This window comes from Netta rufina (assembly GCF_964035555.1).
Source record: "Netta rufina genome assembly, chromosome: 3".
NCBI classification, from domain to species: domain Eukaryota; kingdom Metazoa; phylum Chordata; class Aves; order Anseriformes; family Anatidae; genus Netta; species Netta rufina.
The window spans coordinates 90,445,319-90,463,449 of NC_140125.1; the positions used below are offsets into that span (position 1 = coordinate 90,445,319).

An 18,131-nucleotide genomic window follows, 5' to 3' on the forward strand; every position below is an offset into this window, starting at 1 on the left:
TTTCAAAGGGGAAAACCAAACTTGGAGAAGCCGTCTTGAATTTTTGGTTTGCTAATCATAGAAAACCCAACATAAAAAGTTAAACTTCCGTAGAGATATTCCTTTGTATAGATTCCATTTAAATTTACAGCTATACCTGCACTAACTTCAATAATATTACATGTCCACAACTCGTTTCAATACTTAATGAGTTGATTGTTGTATTTTAAAGCATATAATTATCATTAAGAAACAGAGAAAGAAACTGACACTTGTCCTGCCTGCAAGAAACAGAAGAATCCTTCATTAAGAACCACGTTATGAACAACAGAGGTTAATGCAGCATATAAACACGCATCAGAGGATCTGACAGTAAATGAGAGGAATATCCTAATACAGAGGATTAGAGACAACAGAGGGTTTCACAACTCTTGGTGGCTACTTAGAACTTATGAATAATCAACACAGCATTTTAAAACCCAGCAGCATTAAAGCACTGAGACTGAGTATCTCCGATAGTTAAAGCAGCATTAAAGCCACTTGATCCTATACTGAGGACCAAAACTTTACTTTCCTTTACACCTCTGAGGGTTCATCTATATGAACCTTTTCTCAAGGAAACAATTTCCTACATATCCTTGCCAGTCAACACTGTCCCCACAGCAGCTCATTGCTTCTTTAGTTACCCAAATCCATCTTTTCTGGGGCAAAACCAGAAAATGGATCAAAGATATATATATCAGACTGTTAAAGTCCACCAAAATGGAAAAAATGTTTCTTTATTCTGTTTTTTTTTTTTTTTTTTTTTCTTCTTTTTAAAATTATTGATCATTTTAGTGATACTTTACAGCAGCTGCACCAGGGCACCTCTGAGCGCAATGAGAAGACAGATGGAGGTGCACAGAAACCTCCTAAACCAGCTTTGTTCTCAGAGAAATGTTTGTGTAACAGTGCTACTTGTATTAGGAACTGCAAGACACTGCTAAGAAACGAAACCACAGCATATTCACAGGTTATCTTACCTCTACTGGTAAATACTCCATTTTAGTATGATAATTAACCAGTCGTCCAGTTCTCCACTACTGCTGTCAGAAGCATACTGCTTGAACTAGAAAAGAAAAACAAAAAAGCTTTATTAAGAACATTATATCTAGAACTTTTCAGTACTTACGTTCTTTAACCTCTTTTCTGTGTGCTAATACCAGAATTTGCCCTCAGCTCCTGCAAGTCTAACAGCCTGACAGGTGTTCTTCCAAAACAAAGCCAAAAAATAAAGTGTTTCTTGAAGCCAGTGCTCTGGCAAAGCCGATGCTGCCACGTTCAGCCAAACCTGCCCCGTCTTCGCTGAGGGATCCACAGCTTCCCATCCACAGCTGAGCTCCCACAGGGCCCCGCAGCCCCCCTGGTCTCCAGAGGGAACCTCAGCAACGTAGAGCAACCATTGCAGCTAGCTCCATGCCACTGGCTATTCCGAAACCCTCCTGAAGCTGCCGCTGACCCCATCTTGAAAGGACTTGCTCAGAATCAGGGCTCCTGTATCCTTCTGAAGCATTAGGACACTTAAAATAACAACAAAAAAATCATTCATTCTCCACTTTATCTGACATCTTTTAAATTTCAGACACGAAGAGAAGAAAATGCTTAGTTATGTCCTTTCTGTATTAATTTCAGAGAAATACAAACAGCAAACCTACTGCAGCTTGTGCAGGCAAGTTGTGCAACTGAACTGTTTTTGCCTTCACTTCACAGAAAACAGAGACACTGAAGCATAAAAAATAAATTACCTGTTTGCTTGTTTTTAATAGAAAACGTGTGTGCTTGTCATGTGCAATTATCAGTAATGCCCTGATGAAATTCTGATACCACCAACTTGCAAAATTCCTTATATTCCATTTAACTGCATGGTGCAGGCTGTGCCATACCAGTATTTTCTTGTTTTGCCTTTGAAAGGAAGAAGCTCAGTGCAAAGTCCTCAGAGTAGTTAAAATCACTCTGGCCTTAAATTTAGTATTTCATACTTGGAAGTCAAATACAAAAATACAGAATCCTACAAAGGAAAATACACCAAAATGTTTACTTTCCTCTAGTTTTCTTCTAGCATTTAAGTCTTCAGATAACTTTTTTTTCTTCTAAGTTCCTGCAGGAGCGTTGTGCACCTCTCTGCCTGACCTTTCTTCCTGTCCTCTCCTCCCCGCGTACAAACTCGGCGACCCAGTATCTGCCAACACAAACTCCGCCACCATCTATCTCTGTGCTGATGACTCACAGATTTGTCGTCCCCCCCCACCTGAGAACTGTCTTCAGTTCCAATTTTAGCTGTTTCTTGGACGCAGCCGTCAGCTGAAGCTCATTGTGGCTGAAGCAGAGCCCTTAACCTGACCTGCACGGCTACTCCCGACACCTACTTTGGGAGCGGGCACCACTGCACAACCCCACTGCAAACCTAGAGAGCATTTTTCATTTAGTTTTCTCTTGGTTCTCATAGATTTTGGCAAGGCTACGCACAGCTCCTGCCAAATTTGTCTGCATGTGATCAGAAATGTGTCCTATCCATCTAGATGGCCAAAACACATCCGAGCTAATATCCTCTCTTGTTTTAATTACTGTTAAGCTGCAAAGGAAAAAATTCACCGTGTGTGTTACTCCAGCATGGTGCTGCAAAGAACCAGCCTCAGATTTTGATCATTTCACCTCTCCTTCTGCATCCCCCACAGGGAGAGCCCAGGCCACTGCACAAAGCATCACGTAACCTGTCTTCTTCTGAAATCCTTTTGGAGCTGAACAGTGCCACAGTGTCCTGGCTGCAGATTCGAGCTTCCCAGCACCACTAACAAACCCTGCTCCTCCAGAATTAAAAAGGTGAGGGGGGAAAGGGAAAAAAAAAAAAAAAAGCTAATTCAATTTTGGGTCGCATAAACATCATGTTGTAAAACATGGGAAAAAAACCATCAACATAATGTTAGGTGAAGGTATCTAGGATACCTCATGCAAATTTATTATCCCAATTTTAAAAAGATGCCATGACTAGCACTCAGAAAAAATAATAATAATAAAAAAAAAAACAACACAACAGAATAGACTGCTTTATACTAGGATTCATTATTTTAATGAAAGCTGTATTGTTTTAAAATCTGCATGGTTCTACATTTCCGTATGAGTATAAATATCCCCAGTTACTTAAACATAATTAAACAACGATCCAATTTCACAGGCTCAGGGCAAAACCCCACTATTCCAATTTCCTTCTTGCAGGGTTCTCTGAGGCTGCATTACTCGCAGACAGCCATTACAAGGGTTCATTCCCCTCTTCTTACCAAGCTAATGCAGGATACCTATGACACTTCAATGGGCTAGATAATCGACCAGTATACAAACTCAAGTTTTCCCACTTTTATCTTTAAATTTAGCACCAGTATCTGGTCCTCTGTGCAGCACTGATAAAAACAACATACTACACTGAGCTGACGACTCAGTTATTCTCAGTAAGCGTGGAAGTCAGTAAAATGTTGCCTTTATTTTCTTCTACCCTACTAATAGACCACATATCTGATATAACAACATATCTTGAGCAGTTATTAGGCTTATTCTCTTTTACCCTAACATTGGCCTTCGACAAATGACATGGCATTTCTAAGCTTCCTCGTTAAGAAGTTTACCATGAGAAGTTCTGCAAGCAGCACAGTTAAAAAGCTGCCTTCCTACAGACACACTGCTCCCCCTCCACCACGATAACCCCCTATCTGCCGTGACACCTTGACGAGGCAAAAGATCACACGTCCTGCAGGTACTAGGAACGTATACCCTCTGTGAGGGGCCAGCTGCTACAAAACCACATAGCAGCCGATTTCTGCATTTTTCCTCCCAGAAAGGGCACTAATTTCAGTGTCTTCCCTCTTCAGCCGCCAATTTACACAAAACACAATTCATCATCTTTGAGAGCCCTTCTCCTCTCTCGCATTTGGCTGAATTGAGCAATGGTCTCCAGCCCTAATTTGCACAGAAAGAGGAAACGGAACATGAACAAACCAAACTGAACATTGTATTTGTCCTTCACAAAGACTTCCCCTAAAAAAAAATAATGTTAAAAAACAAAATTATGGTTCAAAGGGTAGGAAATAACTAGCAGAAATTGGACTGCAATCTGGTTTGTCCCAGCGAAACGTAGCATTTCCATGAAAAGCAGCGGTGGTTCAGGATGCATACTGCCATGTAAGCCAGGCCATGTCCCACTTTGGTCCCAGCCATCAGCTAAGTGAGAAAAACAAAGCAAATACTACTACACTCATGTCCTAAAACCCAAGAATAGACTTATTTTGCATATAATTTTTATTTAACACAATCTACCTATTTTTCCTAACAAGCTACTCAATATGGGAGAGAAAGAAAAAATAAGTGCTTACTCTAGATAATTAAAAGTCTTCTTGAACGTACATTCACCATCTCATAACCTCAAGGATTTACGAAGGCTGCGCTATGTAAGAATTAATAAACTAGGAGGGGGAAGCTTTCCAACATAGTTTGATTCTGTCCAACTGAAAAGTTTCCTCATAAAGGGTTTACTAAGGTTCTATTTCAGCGTACGTGAAGTGTACTTATTTCCTTTTGCTACTTAGGGAAAGAAAATAAGCACTTCTCTGAACTCCACGTGCCATGCAATGCCATTACATGAAAATTAACTCTCACATATGCATGAATGAATTTCACGTTAAAATGTCTGCAATGACTGTTATTATCATTACTCTGCCATATTTTATGAATCAGAATAATGCTCAAAAGAGTCAGTTGTCGCAACTTCCTTCCCAGCCTAAGCAGATTTATTGTTAAAAAAATAAAGCTTAAGAGAAATAAAGGAGAAATCTAACAGTACATGAAGTAAACGGTACTGTAGCATACAGTGTATTATTTCTTCATAGGTAATAAATCCGTATTAAGCAATTCTGTAAATAAAAGAGAGTACAGTTTACTGACTTAAGTCACTGTTCCAATACCTGCTCCGAGGTCACAGTTTGGCAAGACAGTAAATAAAGTTTAGATTTGACAGGTCGATTTCATACTGGAAGGCTTCATGCCAAATAGCTACCGTCTGTCCTCAGTCAGCACAAATGATATATTGTGTACTCTTACTAACTTAAGAAAGGTGATAGTTTGCCTACCTGATCAAAGTTACATTACAGGATAATCTGATAGTAAATCTGATCCAGGAACAGCGATCACAAAACCACTTCCTTGGTAGCTCCTACACCAACACCATCTGTGGTGACAGGCTGGATGTGCCAGCACGGAGGAACAGCGACTCCACCAGGCCCTTTATGCGGAGAAAAGTCATTTCATAAACAGATGGGGGCACGGTGTCGGAGCCTCGTTTATTTTTAACACATCATGTTAATAACCTAACACAAAGCCAGTTGACTTGGAGCTGACTGTACAGGAATATATCTACAAAAAACATGGTCTCCAACATCACTTTTTCCCTTACTGTTTGGCTTCCAGTTTCCCACAATTTCAACAAAAAAAAAAAGTGGCAAATATTATGTCACATAAATTTAGGCTAAAAGATTGTTTCTTTGATTTTAAATGAAAAAAAAAATATCTTAAAACTCTGGAAATACAAAGGATTGTTCTCATCCTCTCAACTTCTGTCCACTGCCTTTATTTACTACTGGTCAGAGAAATGCCACAGCTTCTTGTTCTTTGTTAATGGTTTTCTCACCATAGATATTCCACAATGTCCTCTGTGACACAAAACATGCATTAACTTTGCAGTCCAATCTGTATTATTTTAGTACAGTGCAGTTCGGTTAGGGTTGGATGTCGATTACACAGGCTGCCACTGGGAGCGGTGGCCTCACAAAACTAACGGGGTCATGGCAAAAGTATCTCAGACTGTGAGTCAAAACCATTGACAAGTTTTCAAAAACATACTGCAGCTTCAGAAGAGAAGGGACCATCCGCAGTCAGGCTGGTATTAACATCTAACCCTGAAGAAATGAGCAAGGACACGGCATGAATTGAAGCCAGCTCTTCTCGGGAAGCAACACCGGTCATGAGCACCACAGCAGCTCGAGAAGATCCTGGCCCAGGTGCTCATTTCTGTCTTCACAGCATCAGAGCCTCACCCCCACAACATGCCGACACATTGCTTGTGGGACAGCATTTTAAAACGAATTAGTTACCATTTCAGAGTAATCTATTTTTGCAGGGCTCGATCGGATCACTTCCTTATCCTGTTTCAAAGCACAGCTCCACAAATAGCTGTGTCCCCACCACTGCTGGGGAAGGGACAGCAAGCTGCAGCCGGAGACGGCAACCCCTCAGGGCTCCTTTCTCTGCAAGGCAATGCGAGGCCAAGCAAGGAGGCTTGAATAGCAGCAGTCTGAGAGCAATTTTCCCTCTTCACAATCGTTCCAGAGGTAAAAAGCCCTACACTCTATACCAGTCCTTATACAAACCAAACAAGCTGGAAGAGGAAAGGAGCCAAGGCAGGACACAGCACTCCTCCTGCTGGGATGGATACAGCTGAAAGAGCCCAAGCATGGGCCCCAACCTGACTTCGCCTCAGCTCAGCACTCGGGATGTCCCAATCCCTCTTCCAAGGGCTTGTGTTTCAGGGAGGGAAGCTGAAGATGGCAACATGCCCCTCCTGAAGGAAGCGTGAGGAGCCTCCAGCAGTCCTCTGTCCTGCCAGGTCTGGAAACAAACTCTGCTCACAGGATCACTAATTTACAGTGCCAGCCTCAGAAGACAGGCACAACTGCTGCTGAAGAAGGGCTCTTCCTCTCCCCGAAATGGAGGAAGAAAGAGTCGGGCCTGCCCCGCGCCCCACGCCACATGCTGGCCCCTCACGGAGCCGGCAGTTCCTCCCGCTCCAGCACGGTGCCGAACCAAGAGTTACGTACAGAACCCCTGTTAAACAGGCAAATATAGCAACCTTATCATATTCAAGTTTTGCTTTTGTTTATTTTACGGCTTAATAGCTTGATGCCCCTTTTATCTCTCCTCCCCACATGCCATTTCACTGACAGAGTAAAGCTGACACTTGATGAGCTGCTAGGAGAGCTGACAGGAGCGCAGAACGGCGTCGCTGTGTTTCGGAAACAACACGTTCAAAATAAAACAAACTTAATGATCACCTTCAGTACCTTCAACGGGTAGACTTGAAGGGTTACATCAAAACAAAGCAGCAGACTGATTTTTAAATTAGCCTGAACCATCACCATTGCTATTTAAACAATTTCTGGCAATGTTTTATATGGAGCAGTTTTTTGTTCATTCCTTTTTTTTCCTACAATTTACTTGTCATATTTAGTCAGAAAATACCATACTAGCAGTTGGTAATCATTAAATCCTTTATACGCTCCTTTCATGTATGCTACAACTGCGATAAGGAAAATCACCTATTAAATACAACATAACGCATCCAGAAGAAAAAAGCCCAACAGCCAGGAGCCCAGTTAGCACAGGTATTCCCTACCCTATGGACACATAGTTTTCAAACAGCTTCTCATCACCTCCTATTCTAGGTGAGAGGGATGAAACCACAGCTGATCACGCTGACTGGCCATATAAATTTATTTTCGCATCTAAACTCTACCAGCTTTCGTACCTTTCACACATCAAAAGACGGGAACATACCTGCCAGAGCTCCTTGTTGCCAACCAACAGCCAAACCAAATATTTGCAGCCTTAGCTGACATTCAAAGTTACTTCAGAGTAACACAATGTCCTTTCCACAGAAGAGACCGTATCTCGAGAATATTCAAGGTAAAATTAGGTAAAATTACCAGGTGAAAACCGATGGCACAAAGCCCCTGCCTGCCCCACAAGGGGGTTCATTAGAACAGGTCCAGTCTGACAGAAGAGGCGCAAGGTTGGAGGTCTAGGTGTCACTTCCACTTGTAGCTCTACTACTGACCTCAACCATTAAAAGGCTTTCTCTCCATGCATCACAGTAAAGGTGTGTTTTCTATTAGCTACACCCCCGTTCTTCTGTCATGTCAGAGATACTCACTACCTTGGCATATTTTGCACCAACTTATTTCACTGAGCTGAAGAATTTAAGGTTAGAGGTATGGGGAACCACAGGCCCTGGAATTATCTGGTAGTTGCTATAATCTCAGTTTGCCCAGAAAATTCATAAAATGGAAATGAGCAATCATCATGCAGAAAAATCATAAAGTGACATCTGAACTGACAGCCTGAGAATAAAGTAGGTTCTCCAAAAAAATACTTCTTAAACCTGTAGGAGAGCAAATACTATTACATTTCTTTCATAAGCTTTAATAGAAAGAAGATAAAAGATATACTGCGAGTCATTCTGAGAGCAAAATTTCAAGCCCTTAAAGGGAAACTTGCTTTATTAACTTCAGAAGCATCTAAAGCATAAAGAGAATTCAGCTTATTTATTTTATAGCTAGGAAGCATGATTTGCTCATCTAGCTTGACATCCTGTATAGAGAAGGTAACAAATGACCTATGCCATGATCAGTAGCACATAGCAGTGATAAATTTATGAAGTTTAAAGAGGTGAACAAGGTTGTGACTACAACAAACAGAACTAGATCTGAAAAGCAAGACTGCTTAGTATTTCAAAATGCCATAAGTTAAAGGTGAGGCTTCCTGCACAACTGACAAGTGCTGTGGATTTTTTCTGCTTAACTCTATGAATTAGGGAGAGATGGGGAGGGAACTGGTGATTTATTTGGTAAATGAGATTCAGCAAACTGTATGTATATGTATGTAGGTATATTCATATATAAAATATATTTTTTTAGTAAGTAATATTGATAAGGGTGACTTCATGTCTTATTTCCAAGAAAACTGCTGGCAGAATATTAAACTTCAAGGCTTAGCACTGAAAATGTTCCCAAATCCAAACCCTCCAAAGCAAATCCATGAAAAAAAAAAAGAAAAAGACAGCACTGAAACCATCTAATGAAACAGAACTGATATCATTTCAGTCTACTTTATCACTTTCAACCCTTGTTCTGCTTATAAATTGAACTCTATGAGGCTTCACTCTGTTTCTTTTCCCTGCCTGTTCTTTCCAAGAATAGTGCTGTCACAGATTTCCTGCTTGAAGTAAACACAGTTCGCTCACCTCACTTCTCCCTGACCCCAAAGTATGGCAAACTTATTTCCTTCCTTTCAGATTTTTTTCTTGTATACTCTTTGTTGTATAGTCTTGTTACCACAAATGTTCCACGTATTGTTCTCTGAGGAAGACAATTTGTAAGACAGGCTTCTAGAAATATCAGCTACACTGCATTGCAAACATACCAACTGCTTTTGCTAGAAATGAATGCATAAATATTTAACTGCCGTGTTCATACTTCCACAGTGACACAGCTTGCTATACACGATGCTTTCTGAGATGTATTCCGTGAATTAGTGCGATTGAAATGTGTTCAGTAAAATGCCAGAGTAAGCCAAAACCAGCAAATACTTGAACTTGAAAACACGTGCCGTGCCGCACAGAAAACATAAGGTGCATGAACATTACCAGAACATAAGGACATCCTTTTTTGTTCTTCTTAGCTGTGGCAGGAAAACGCAGAAGCAGCACTTACTCAGAAACAGTCTGACTATAGTAACTTCACGGGGAGATGAAAAAGTGGCTTTTGAGTGTACTTAACCAACCAAACCCCAGTCTGCTGCTCCTGATTTAAAACAGGAAAATGCAAAGTCTTTGAAGGCTCCTATATCCTACACATAAAGCTTTGAAGGCTCCTACATAAACAAACTTTTCATTAAAAGAAATAATCACATTTTCCAAGCTTTTCCACTAGCAGGGAAGAATGACTGTAAGACTAAGTAATTCATAACTTGAGAAACATTAAGTTACGTTTGTAGTTTAACCAAAGCAGAAACTGACCATGCCTGTATTTCACACCAATGCTTTGGCTACACGCTTTCTGAGCCAGCGGCCTGTCAGAAGTGCCTGACATACAACAGGAGGCTCTCTGAACAAATATCCATGGTGAACAATTACTGGTCAATACACAGATGCTACTTGTCCACCCTGTCATGAAAACGACATAAAGCACCAGTGAGAGAGTATTTTTCCATAAGGAGAAAAGAGGGAGGGAAGAAATCCCGAACAAAAAAAACACAACTCTTCAACCTTGGTTAACTAGAGGGTATCCAAGGCTAGGCTTTAGTCTTTAGGGACCAGGGGTTGCAAAAGAACAAAAAGATTTCAAGACAGAAGACACAAAGGAGAAGATGAACCCTTTACCAAACAAGGATGAGAAGCACTAGTCTCTATCAATAACTTCAAATATTGAAACACAGGCAACAGTAATAAGAATACACAATTTATTGTGATTCTCACATTACGGTCCACCTTTGTTAACAGCTTAACTTTTGTGTTTCTTCAGGACAGCACCCATGCTGAGAAAGAGACACAAAGGCACCAGTAATCTCAGCATTTTATCGACAAACATCTATATATCCACCTCCTACACGGGCACAGACATCTAGTTTCTCTTCAAAAATATAAAGTAGTAGTACAAGAATCAAAGTTCAGACAGGACTGCCCTATCTGTCTACCCCCAGTAGTTCAAGGCTTTGCCACTCACAGTAATCTGCTTTGCCCTGCTGCCGTAATTTGCTTTCCTATCCAGTTCCACAGGATGGTTGTGGCACGCATAGCCCATCCTAATCACTTCCAACACTGCCAAGGAGAAGCTTGCACCAAAATATCAGACTGTAACCTGGCGAGAGTGAGATAATGACAGAAACATCCTGTTGCAGGGTGTTAACAACGTCTGAAAACCACAACGATCAAGTCCACCAGAGGCTGTCAGCCTTCCCTGGTGGAGAGCTGACATTACAACCACAGAACTACAGCGCCAGGTAACAGTTCATCTGCACGAGGGTTTCGGTGGCTTCACAGCAGACACCAAGGCTTATTTCTACTGGAGACTGAACACAACATGAGACGCTGCTTTTGAGGTTTTGCTGAACTCAGAACAGAACTAAACTCTACAGCAGTGGAATTAGATTCAATCAGCAAATGTATTGGGCTGTCTGGCACATTTCAAGAAATCACAGTTTTGAAGACAGATTTCGGCTGCTGCGTTCACTTGACTATTACTGATTACTCTGCGTGCCAAACCCTACCCAGGCCAGTCATGCAGACTGTAATTTAAAGCGAAGATAACAAATCCATTTTATTAACCAAACAAGTGTAGATTTAAGAAGAAAAACAGTACTTCCACATATGATATCAGAAAATCCTTACCAGTTTTATAGAACCGTGCTTCCCATGGAACAAATGTAAACCTTACCAAAGAAGAAGTTTGAATTAACGTTCTAGTCTTTCCTGATTACTGTAGGAAAGCTGAAGAACTGACTTATGCTACTTACAGGGTGAAAAATGAGGCAGGAGAGGGAAAATAAGCACGGCCAACCACGGAAGTATAGATTAAGAGCTATAGCTGTACTCTGACCTTGCAAACGTGGGTGCTGCCACCACGACTGCCACCGTCACATGGCAGAAACAGGGCAATACGACAATTCTGCATTTTATTCATTTTGAGTATTTGCAAAGATACAATAAAGTCTGGCTTATCGTTCGCCTCCTATTAAACAGCATTTTGGTGTTAGCAGGCAAAACACTGCTGAATGGAACAAGGAGAACTATGCTGAAATACGTAATTTGCTTTTCCACAAACCAGGAATTTTTTCCTCCTGAAAAAGCTGCAACGCTCCAGGAAAACACAGCTTGACCGAACCAGGCTTGGCTACCCTTCAGCAAGGGCCAAGGAGTTCAGCTTCACAATCCAAACGCAAAGTGTGAGAGTTTCAGGGGCCTGAAATGTAATACACCCCCTTCCAGGGCACTGAGGATCACGCCAACAGCCTTCCCTACTCATCCGCCCCACAAACGGAAAAGCAGCGCAGGGGGATCTCCGCTCATGTTGCCCACCGATAACACCACATTAAGGTCGCCGGCTGCCTGCCTTAAAAACCCAAGAGAGCCAAAAAAAGGCACTTACGCCCCGCCACTCGATAACAGGTTGGATTGCAAGGGAAGTTTGCTTCCTTTGCCATCGGAAAAGCCCACCGTGAGGAGAAAAGGGAAGCGGCCTTGAACACCTTGGCATGACAACCTCTTTAGCTGGAACCCGGCCGTGACCGCAAATCCCCCAAAATAGATTTTATTTATTTTTTTGTCATGCCATGTCCCTTCCAAGCAGCATGTCGGTAACGTTCGGCCACGCAATACAGCTTCACTTATATCCTAATAGGAAAAAAATAATAGGTAAAGAAACCCCTACGGCTCCAGAAAGAAAGCCAAGAGTTATTTCTATGGAAGCAGTTCCCGAAGGTGCACAGCTGGGGGGGTTGGGGCAGCTCACCCCACCGCCGGGAGGTGCTGCAGGGGGAAAGCTGAAGCCCCGGAGCCCCCCTGGAGCCCCCCAGGGCCGGTCCCAGCACCCTGAGGCTCGGGGCAGGCTCCCAAAAAGCCCCCGGAGGCTGCGAGCGGCGCCGGCCGTGCCCGGAGCCGGGGCGCTGCGGGCAGGGGGCGAGGGGGGGAAAAACCCCTCCCTGCCCTCTTGGCAGCGCCGCCCCGCAGCCGTAAACAAGCGGCGGCAACGTCAAAAACACTCCCCGGGCAGAAAAAAAATACAGAAAATAAGGAAAAAAATCAGGGAAAATCAACCAAACTTCCCGCCCGCGGCTCACCCGGCGAGGCGGGGGGGGGGCGGCACAAACGAGCCCCGTGTCCCCCCCCCCCCCCCCCTCCGTCCCCTCGCCGGGCCCGGCCGGGGGGGTCCAGCCCGGCGCCCCCCCGCTTCCCGTTCCCCTTCTCCCCGCTCCCGGCACCGACCTGGGGCCCGGAGCGGCGGCGATGGCCCGGCGGAGCCCAGGCCGCGGCGGCAGCGGGGTGGCGTGGCGCAGGCATCCGCCGCCCGCTGCTCCCGGGAGCGGCCCCGCGCCGCCGGCGCCCGCTCTGCGCTGGGCGGGGAGGCGGCGGCGGCGGCTGGAGGAGGAGGAGGAGGAGAAGGGGGGGGGGGGGGGAACCGGGGGATGGCCGCTGGGAGCCGGCCGCACGCCGCTTCCTGCTCCCCGCAGCCGGGGGGGAGGAGGGCCGGGCCCCGGCGTTATGCTGAGGGCGGCGGAGCGGGCGGCAGCCGCATCCCTCGCTTCCCCGAGCCGGCGCCGCTTGGCGGGGGAGACGCCGCCGCCGCTGCCGCCGCCGCCGTGGCGGCCGCTGGCAGCCGGAGCCCCGGCTCCCGGCTCGGCCCCGCTGCTCGTGCTCCCCCTGCCGCCCCGCTGCGGCTCCGGAGGGGCCCGGGACAGGCCCCGGAGCGCTGCCCCCGCAGCCCCCGCGGCGGCTGAGGGCGGAGGAGGCCGGCCCCGAGCCGCCGCCATGGCCCGCGGGGCCCCGGGGGTGGTGGCCGGGCTGCCACGGCCCTGCTGTGGGCAAAGATCGGGGGGCTGGGGGCTGGGGCAAGAGGGAAGGCGAGGCTGCGAGGGGAGCAGCACGGATCGTCCCGGTGCCGAGGGGCTGGGAGGCCCAGGTGCTTCAGCCTCCCGTCAGCAAGCGCAGCCTGAAAGGCAGGAGGTGCAAAAAAAAAAAGTGCCAAAAAAACAAAGTTATTGGCTCCCTGAAAAGACAAAAATCATCTTAGGCGCCTTCTACCTGCTTTCCTTCCCCTAAAAAATAAATAAAATCCTTGATGGGAAGAAAACTTGCATCCTAGCTTCAATATAGTTCTTCAACGTGGGCTTCCCCTCTGAAAACCAACCCTAAACCCTTAGCTGTTATACAGAAATCGGTGTTAGAAGAAGTTAGAGGCAGGCTAGCAGCAGCAGGGCTGCCTTTTCCTATTCACTTGGTTATCGTGTGTCTTTCAGCCTCGCAGTCTTAGGCCAGCCAGGTGGCCGGCACTGTTGAATTTGATCTCTTAGACTTTGGATATGGTTCTTTCGGTAATACTTCTGTCAACTGATTCAACATCCAAAGATGCAAACAGAAAATTAAGACTGGCCAAGGAGGAAGCCTGAGTGGTACTGGGTTTGGAAGAACGACGGAGGGATGAGACGCTGATCACAGTGCGGAGTTGAGATCAGCTTCGTGAGGAACCCCTGTGAGTTCCCAGCACCTGTTTATCGCCCTAAAATGTGATTAAGATTGCTCTGGTCATTACATGCAGGAACTTGCTCACTGCAGGCTAAACTCATGGCTATCACGGAATTTAATTCTCATAAAAGAAATCTCAGTTCATGAGAAATTAATGATTTAAATTAAGCTTGCATCTGATTTATCAGGACTGTACAAGTGTCTTGAAGCTTTTTAGAAAGGTAATTCCCAAAGCACTGCTATCGATCCATGCCATTTTACTTATTTACCCTTGATTCAGGACAGGCTTGAGCGGTCTTGTGGAGTCAGTTCTGACATACGAAATAATACTGAAGCAGTTTGTGCATGTCTTACAAAAGGACCCCCCAGGTCTCAACACAACACACCTCCAACTTACTTGCCCCATAAATGTAGCATTTTTATATTAAAAGGTGCTCAGCACCAGATAGTGGCCACGGCTCTCAAGAGCCAGATTCTGCTGAAGGTGGTCTGGTTTCTGAGTAGCCAGGGTCGGGCTGACGGTTTGGATCGGCTTTATACATTTGCACAGACATACACTTGTCTGGCTCAATATCATACTGGTATTTTATCTCTCCTGAAACTTGCCTTGACTTCTCCTATAAGTTAAATGTATCTAGCAGGCTTCTTTCCTGTCAAGTCAAGGAAGCATTTCTTGGCAACAGCCTTTTCCCCTGATACAAGCAGAAAACTGGCAGCTTGTTCCCATAAATGGCAGCATTCCCATTAGAGACATCTGATTCACTGCTGCTCCCTCACCAAAACCCACTTGCAAAGATCTGTCGCAAATCAGCCCGACTGCTGACCACATCTCTCCTTTGGATGTGACAGAGGGTACTCTTTTGGGATGGGGTCTGCTGACCTCCTTTGTAATGTAAAACGTAAAGAAGGATGCTCTGACAACTCTTCTGAATTAAGACAACCTTCTGGAATAGCAGCTCACTGAGTGCTACACAAAGCTGCTGTCATTCCCAGGAGATTATTAAAGTATAGGTGTGCTATACATGAAAACTGTCATGAAATGAGTACCCTGTTCAAGACTGGATGCACTGGCAAGCATGTAATTTAGAGATGCATATCTGGAAGTTGCAGATTATCGTCATTATTAAGTAGCACAGAGAGATCACTTAGGTACAATGCAGGAGACCCTAATTGCTCACTCCTGCCATATGATTCTGCTGAAACTGCTTTTTCTGTGGGAAATTAAATTAAATCCTCAGCTCCTATCTCTGAGCATTTTTACTAATCCAGGATTTCATTAAAAGAATAGTTCCCTGATTTATGAGCATGTCTGCATGGCTTAACGCAGCACCGATACTGGGCTGCACCTCAAGCTAGCACTGAACTCATGCAATGCGTGACCAGCCCAGGGAACTGAAAAGCGGTGTAACACCAGCAGCTGAACTGAGAAACAGGACTGAGAACCCGAGTGCAATACCACAGGAAAGCAACTGCACCACTTCCAGTTTCAGAGCTGGTCTGACCAGTGAGGAGCTGGGCATCTCTCCACGGAGCTCCAGCGCGTAGCACAGCAAGCACATTGAGGGAAAAGAACAACACGGTAAAAATGAGGCAGAGTGGAGCTGCGTAAGTCTTGGAAAATTGGGTGGAGCTTGATCTCGATTCAAGGGAGAAGAAAAAAACAACAATGGATGTTGTGTGGAGGAAGCTTGGTAACTGTGCCTGGGTGTATCAGGGGGATATTCAAGAAGAGCCTGGAGTAAATAAGAAAAAAGAGTCTGACGGAGAAGTCTGTATGGGTGGACAAAGAGAAGGATTCAATCTCAGGAAAAATTAACACAGAAGAAAAAATTGGACATGGAACGGAATGAAAAAGATTGCCAGATTTTGAGTTGAGTTTATATCACACGAGTGGTTCTTGTATTACCGTGTCTAGGATTTAAAACTGAATGACTGGAGGAGCGATTCCTGTCAGAAGCAGCTGCTGATTGTGCTTCTTTGCTGTCAAAATATGGAAAAATGCTGAATGAACTTTCAACTGATTGCTCAATGAAAATAAAATTCTAGACAACTGCCAGATTTGGCTGTGTTCCCCAAACGAATATCTAGATAGAGGATACACAACGCTAGGCATGTTCATTTTCGGATAACAGATTTGTGTGAAACATCCTCTGCAATGGCTTTAACCATGAGAAAACATAGAAGCTAATTGCATCGTGAGAACATTTTGATAACTCTGTGTTGAAAATAGTGAATGGAAAGATACTTTTATGTACTGAAAGGGATCTCAGAGTTCTCATTGGAACATGTAATTACAAAATCGTAATTAAACTAGTATGCTACTAAAATAGAAAGTGTTACGATCAGGATGTCCTTTTTTACTTTAAAGAATTTGATTAGGACAATCTAAAATTAGCTTTGAAACTTTATTACATAATAAATGGATGCAATGTGTACAGGGTTCATGGAAGAGTGGTTAAAATCTACTTTTTAACAACTGTGATCATTTCCTCACATGGTGAAAAATGAGAATTTTTTGGTCTTTTTGGGTGAAGAATCATATACAGAAAATAAATTACCGGTATAAAACTATGGCTACAGAATTTAAAGGATCGATCTTCACCTGTCAACAGAGGCTCTCTACATGGAAAACAGGGAGCTCAGTGCTGCAGCTGGCTTCAGCTTGCATGCTTTTAGGTAAAATAAGGAACTTGCTCTTTCAGCACAGGGCTGACAGTGCCATGGGGAACCTTTCAAACCACTGCTGTTGTCGCTGGTTTCAGAGGAAGCAGCAAGAGTTCAGGTTTAGATGTACTGGCCTGAAATAAAGGCCCTTCAGGAGGTGCCGAAGAAAGTGGCTAGACACAGGGTTAAATGAACGGACACAAATTAGGTGTTGGAAATGTGCAATTAAGGATGGGGAACAGAGTTAACGCAAGGAGATCAGTTAAAGAGAAGTTGAAGCTACAGAGAGGAAAATGATCCAAGGTTGTTAGTATGTTCAAAAAGGAAAAGGGAAGGAGAGAAGGCACGAGAAGACAGCAATGTGAGACTCACAGGGAATTAAAATTTTAGATACGGCATATTAATTATCCTTCAGAAACAAAGACAGGAAGAAATGTAATCCATAGGGTGTAGGAATAAAACACCCATGGTCAGCTGGCAATCCCAGGGAAGATAGATTCTACAGAGAAAACTGCATTTGGTTTTGTTTACAGGTGTGTATTTCAAGGAAGAGCTGCAGGAGTCAAACTATTCATTAGAAAGGCACAGTGTATGTTATGTTAGTGTTCATCGAGTGAAAACCAATGAGGGAAGGAAATGTGAAAAATAATTGAGTCTCTTAGCCAGAACCGATGAAAGTTATCTGTTTGGAGATCTACTTTAAAAGTCTAGTGCCAAGAGAGACCACAGAAAATATATCTGCATTAAGTGTCATTGCTATTTAGAAAGTTAAGACGTACTGAACACGAAGATTTAAATCAAGTAGCGCTTAAAGATCTTCAGGGTTTCTGAAGATGGGTTTCTGTGGGTCGTTCTCTGACCCTGTCATGGAGGGAATGATGCTCATGCCTCTGGTCCCAGCTGTACCTACAGCGAAATGCCCCCAGTTTGGGGGTACCCATGGCTGGGTTCTCCCAATGCCCGGCCATGCGGTTGGGTGACATGTCAAATGACTTCTGCACCAGAGCCCCTTGGCTCTTGGAAAGGTATCCCATAGCACTGTATATTTCCTCCTACTCAGATCACATTTTGCTTTGCCACAGGCTGCCCTTAGCTCGAGCCACTATCGTTTCACAGGATGCAGTGCATACTGCAGATACTTCTGTTCCCACCAGAAATCGCCATTTGCCATCTTGATGAGCTGCACAAGTTTTTAGGACTACTGCTTCTTTCCATAAGATAACTCCGCTCGCTGACTTGGTTGTTTCTAAACTCTTTCTCATTTTCTCTATTATTCATACAGAGCAAAACATCGCATTCGAGGTACAACCCCATGGGTGCTGGATGGAGAGAGACCACTGCATGTGCTGCTGGGTCAGTCAAATGCCCCCCAGCTTTTTTTTATGTGCTACTCTGC

At 44.3% G+C, this 18,131-nt stretch overlaps 1 protein-coding gene across 1 annotated transcript in view; it reads right to left on the reverse strand.

The window, feature by feature from the left end:
- The window catches only part of FAM135A (family with sequence similarity 135 member A), a 78,677-nt gene extending 65,734 nt beyond the window's left edge, over positions 1-12,943 (reverse strand). Inside the window, exons 1-2 of the mRNA XM_084285256.1 lie at positions 12,815-12,943; positions 1,002-1,087 (exon numbers count right to left, since the gene is read on the reverse strand). The gene's annotated coding sequence lies outside the window, so the exon portion shown is untranslated. The remainder of the gene's footprint in view (positions 1-1,001; positions 1,088-12,814) is intronic.
- Between the last annotated feature and the right edge of the window lie 5,188 nt (positions 12,944-18,131).